Raw genomic sequence first — 6000 nt, 5'->3', positions numbered from 1 at the left:
GGGGCACACGGATTTGGGGCATTCTTCAGAGGGCAGTGGTGATTCAAGCCATGGCAGCCGGACTGGGGAGAGATTGGCCTAACCAAAAACCTGGCCTTTCTAGAACTATTCCTCATAATAATCTAACACCCAAATGGGTTACTAGCACACTGACGTGAAAAAAAAACAATTGCTACAAGATATACTGTGGTGAAGACAGCAGGGCTTGATAAGCGGTCTGTACTGACCCTGTCAAAATGGGAATATACATAAACAATGCAGGAACAAGTGTATTTAGAAAATAGCGAAATAAATGTGTAAGGTAGAGGGGGGGGGGGAGAAAGGAAAAAAAATGGGGAAAATAAAACAATAATGGAAATGAGGTATGAAGCAAGATGCAGGGGGCAACGTTTTGGGGCATGGGCCCCTTCTTCAGACCCATTCCCACAAACCAGAAGGGTCTATGGTGCTTCCCTTCAACCAACCACACACTCCTGCCTATGAAATAATAAAATGGTACCCACGTCCTGGGCTAACACAAGGCTATCCGATGAACATTTGCCAGAATCTAGCCTGTGTGGAGTCTGAGCAGTGGGTGGGCTCAGTATGCAAAGAGGCAGAGGGGCCAGGGTAGCCCATGCCCCCTTGCTACCTGAGAAAAGGTGCCCGCCCGGCTTTACAATACCAGCTAATCGGTGATTGGCTGGCAGGAGAATTCCCACTCTCTGATAGGCTGTTCAGGTTAGTGAATGAGAGCCTGAAAGCTTAAGGGAGCTTGCAGCCAATGAGGAGGGCAGATTCCAAGCGCCAAACCAACAACGGCAAATTCAAAGATGCTCAGAACTGAATAGATGCGAGTCGGCTTCAAAGATTTTCAATGCAGAAAAGTTTCTAAGTCCCGCTTTTTAGAACGTAATGGTCGCAGCTGGCATTGCATGCCCAAAACAGTTCCAGGACTTTTGTGAGTAACTACCGGTCATTGGAAAGTGCTCTAAAAAGGTGATCTTAAGGAATGTCGTTCCAGAAACGGATTTATTCATTATCCCCATTCCCAGTATGTTAATCTTGAATTGTGTAACTTTGTGTGTCTGTCTGTAAGGAGAAATAAATTACCATTTATTTTACCATCTTGTTTTGCTCAATCAAATGATCCCGGTTATAAAAAGGTGTTGTAGAACCTGGTCTCCTGTGACAACCGGGTCCAACCGAAGCACCTCCCAATGTTTCTTAACAATATTCTTTATCTGAACAGTCCGTTGACTAAACTGAGTGATGAACAATGGGCTCTGTTTAGAAAAAAACTTTTTGGACTTTCTAATGAGAAGTGTATTACGATCCATGTCATTCACCTCATCAAATGTATCCATAGATTTTTGAATCATAGCACCTTGACAAGAATCTATTATGAATATCTCTGTATTGTACTCTGAAGTCCTCTTCACAAGAGCAATTCCGTTTAGCTCTCATAAATTGTCCTTTAGGTATAGCCCTTATCAGGCTTTTAGGGTGGCAGCTGTCCGCTCTAAGATAAGTGTTCCTAGAATTGTCCTTTCTGAAAATATCTGTCTGAATCGTTAACAATAGATCAATATAAAGTAAAAGATCTAAATATCGTAAATGCTGATAATGATGTGTATAAGTGAATACTAAGTGATATATATTAGTATTTAATAAGTAAAAAAAAATGAAAGTGTGATGACATCCCCCGCCCAAATAGAAATAAGATCGTCAATGAAACAACGATAGAATATAATGTGTTTTCTGAGGGGGTTTCTATCTCCAAATACGTGGAACGACACCGACCATTCCATGAACAAGTTAGCATAGGATGGGGCAAAGCTTGTACCCATTGCCGTTCCACGTGTCTGGAGATAGAAAATCCCATCAAATAAGAAATAGTTTTGTGTCAATAGAAAGTGAATGGAATCTAAAATGAAAGTGGTTTGTGAAAGTGGAAATTGGATTCTTCTCTTTTCTCCTACCCTATGAGAAATTGAAGGAAGATATCTTCAAGAAAGGAAAGAAAAAAAAGAAAAACAAAATATTCATGGTTTTATTATTCTTATTGAAACACCACCGTTGACAATTATATTTATTATTTTTTATCACTCACCTATCCTGCGCTCCCCTTTTTTACACTTTATTTCTATCACATAAATATAGAGGTTGTTTATTTACTGGGTTAGAGCTGCACATTATACAATTCTAGTCACAGGCGCTGGTAATTTTTTCACTTTATTACGTCTTCTTGGGTTCAAGTCCCTGGATAGTTGTGTCTGTCTTTCTTGTGCATTAGTCTTGTCCAGTTGGGTTTCCAACATACTGTATGATGTGGATAACTCCTATCACAGAAATGTGCCAAGATGTCATCCATAGCATTTTGTAAGTCTGATTAATGATGCGCTTAACTCTAATAAACTGACTGTACAGAAGCCCTTTAGTGGGACCCGTTGTGTGGTAACCATCTTCTCTATGTTTAGTTTTAAACAACTGTCATCCATTAATGTTCTTATATCGGCAATGCAAGCTTCAGTAGCAGCTGAATGAGATGGCGTAACCGAAGTAATAGTCACATACAGCTTATTTGTGATACTTATGAGATAACTTCCAGTGATGGGACATACAGTAGAGGCTTCAAGTAGATGTTAAACATGAGACGAGAGAGAATACATTAATGCAGTATAGTTTTTCTGCACTCTCCCTGTGTTTCTCATTTCATTTAAGTCAATAGGCTGTAAAGGAGACTTCCAGCACCAAGGGACTTCAATGGGCTCTAAGGTATCTTCTGAAAGGTGTCTTATGGCAGTAGACTGCTTAGTAAATATAGTACATTATGCATTGCCTTCCTACTACATTGAATAGGTGACAGAGTAAATGAAATCATTTCTAAATATCTGTCAAAATTCAGTAGAATACTGTAATTCACTTAATTATATTCTACACTTGAGTCCCGCAACAGTGGGGAGCCGTTTTCTTCAGCAGTGGAGGAATGGTTAATAAAGTCAATGTCATTTGTAAACACTTATGATATAAAACATTTGCTTGTGAAGAGCTTCTGAGTGGCAGCCTGTTATTGTAATATATTTGATACTCTGAGAACATTCCAAATTTAGAAATTATGTATTCTAGTCCCTGGGGAATTTTGGAAATGATGGGAAAACTTGAGGCCTTAAGTCTGTACAATTAACCCATTGATCATTAAAAAACACCAGTGAAATATGTTTCAAAAAACATTTAAGTGAGATTCAGCGAGTACTCTTTGTACTTTATTCTACCGGTAATGTAATTTTGTGAAGAACCAAGTACAGTGTTGGTGATACAGTATATGAATACAATTCTACACGTAGAAGCCGTATGCAGATATAAAGCATAAAGTGAAAGAGAACGTTGCAAAACAGCAAAGACATCAGAAAGGAACTGGTGACGGTCCAGAAGTCAGTATAAGCTTCTTCAATAGCTATGAAGAGCAGATGCGGATACTCTTTCCTAAATACAGTAGATACAGTAGTAGAGGATAGAAATGTGCAAAACTATCACATGAGGTCATGTACCATGTATTATATGTCCCTTGTTGAGTCGCAAAAAAAGATGAGTGTGTAAGCGATTCACCAACATTAAGTCAATGTGCATTGCCATTTGATTTAATATGGTATTTTGTGAAATTCTCTAAAATTTCTAGATTTGCTTGTGAAATTCTCTACAATCAATAGATTCACATAATGCTGAGAATAAGAATAGGGCATACACACGTTTTGCTCACTGCCTGTTCATATTAGTGAAAACCCGACTTAAAATGTTGGGAATGCATTTTTGGTAGTTTTGAGCACCTCTAGTAGAGGGCGTGCTAGGGGTCATTGATTCAGGAAGAGTGGAAGTCACAAAGAGCTGACACCGGGAATTGAACCAGGCTCCCCTGCTTCATACTTAGTGGCAGTGTTTTCAGAGTCAGTGTCTTTTCTCACTGAGCCACTCAATCAATCACAATAACAATTTTTAGCTACAATGAAATTATTATTTTTTTTACATTTATTTTTTTAATAATACAAGTTTAATCATTCAGAACCTGACTAACGACGGAATATTCCAATGCTTTTAATACATTTTTTATCCTTTCAGCTCTTTCATTCCATCTACTGTAGTAACACATGAAACATTCCTTACTTTTTTATCAGAAGTACTCTTTTTCCTTAATTTGAGAAGTTAATTTCTCCATTTACTAACTGTCTCGAGAAATATATAAATTAGTTCCAAATCTTATCCCTTATCTATATAATAATGTTTCAAACTTTGAGCTTCTTTTTAAATTATATTTTTAAAATTAATATCCTTAAAATCTGATTTGCTGGGGTTTCTTAAGGATTTAAGGACTAGAATATTTGTTATCCAGTTTTACAATGGTTACAGTGGATATCAGTTTATAGCTACAGCTTAACCCCGTGGAACATAAACATTACATATACGTGTATTAAAAAGATTAAAAATAATTAACATTTGAACAATAAGCAACACAAATGCAGTGATAACATATAATACAGCATAAACTATAATAGAAAAAACATTGCAATAAAGTGAACACTAAAGTAACCTATGACCCTCTCTGCTCAGGGATATCTCTGTCAGTGTTATCCTACAACACACTGTCCTGTCTGAGAGCTAGTAAAATACTGTACTCAGGTACTGTACTTAAGCCCTCCAGATCAGTGGTTAAAAACCTCAGAACACTAGAAACACTAGAAAAAGGCATACTGAAAACCCCTGGCAAATAGAAATGCCGGGAACTTCAACCAAACGTAAGAAGTTTACTGTACAAGAAAAAATTGCTGCGCTTGATAGAATAAAATCTGGAGTCACGCAAACCAAAGTGGCTAGAGACCTAGGACTGAACGAGTCTACAGTTCGCGGATGGAAAAAGGAGGAGGAGAAACTTTGCGATGCAGTTACTGTAAGTCCATAGAAAGAGACATTGGACTGAAATGTAATCGTTTGCGTGAACCTAAAGACAGACAGTTGGATAAAGCTGTTTTTTAGTGGTTTGTCCAAGAAAGATCCGAAGTCACGCCTGTGTCTGGACCCCATCTGCAAACGCAAGCCAAAAAGTTTCACAGCCAACTTCACGGCAATGCTTCAACCTCCTTCACGGCAAGTAGTGGATGGCTAAATCGCGACATGGAATAAGAAAAAACGCTATATCAGGAGAGATACGTTCAGCTGACGATGAAACTGCATGCTCGTACCCTGCCCAGCTTCAGAAGATAATTGAAGATGGTGGCTGTACCGCAGAACAGGTTCATAACTGCGATGAGACCGGACTGTGTTTCAAAATGCTACCGAATACTACTCTGGCCTGTAAGAATGACGAACAGCGTAAACAAGGATTTAAACAAATGAAAGACAGAGTGACCGTACTTGTTTGTGTGAGCCAAACTGGAAATCACAAACTGAAGCCACTTTGTATTGGCAAGTTCAAATCACCACAGTGCTTCCACCACCTGAATATGGGTACTATGCCTTTTTCGTATGACTTTAGTAAAAATGCATGGATGACTGCCAGCATTTTCGAAAAGTGGTTTCATCATCAGTTCGTACCAGAGGTTCGTAAACACTTACGGCAACAAAGTTCGGATACCAAAGCTTTGTTGTTACTTGATAACTGCCCTGCCCATCCGCCGGCCGATAGCCTAATAAGCCGAGATGGAAAAATACATGTCAGCTACTTGTCCAAGAACACCACATCCAAAATAAAGCCACTGGATCAAGGCATTATAGCAACCTTCAAGATGAACTTTCAAAAAACGCTGATACAGCGAATAATCACGGGTGATGATTCAGTTACTAAATTTTTAAAGAAAATGAACCTAAAAGAAGTGTTTTACATTGGTGCTGAAGCATGGGAAGCAGTCACACAAATGTGCATTTCAAAATGTTGGCGAAACATTACAGGTGCAAGTCTGGTACCGTCTAACTTTGAAGTAGCCAGTGACAGTGAAGAAGATGATGACTTTGAGGGGTTTACGGAGGAAG

The sequence above is a fragment of the Ascaphus truei genome, chromosome 4, assembly GCF_040206685.1.
Source record: "Ascaphus truei isolate aAscTru1 chromosome 4, aAscTru1.hap1, whole genome shotgun sequence".
Lineage (NCBI taxonomy): Eukaryota > Metazoa > Chordata > Amphibia > Anura > Ascaphidae > Ascaphus > Ascaphus truei.
This window is presented reverse-complemented; position numbering follows the sequence as displayed.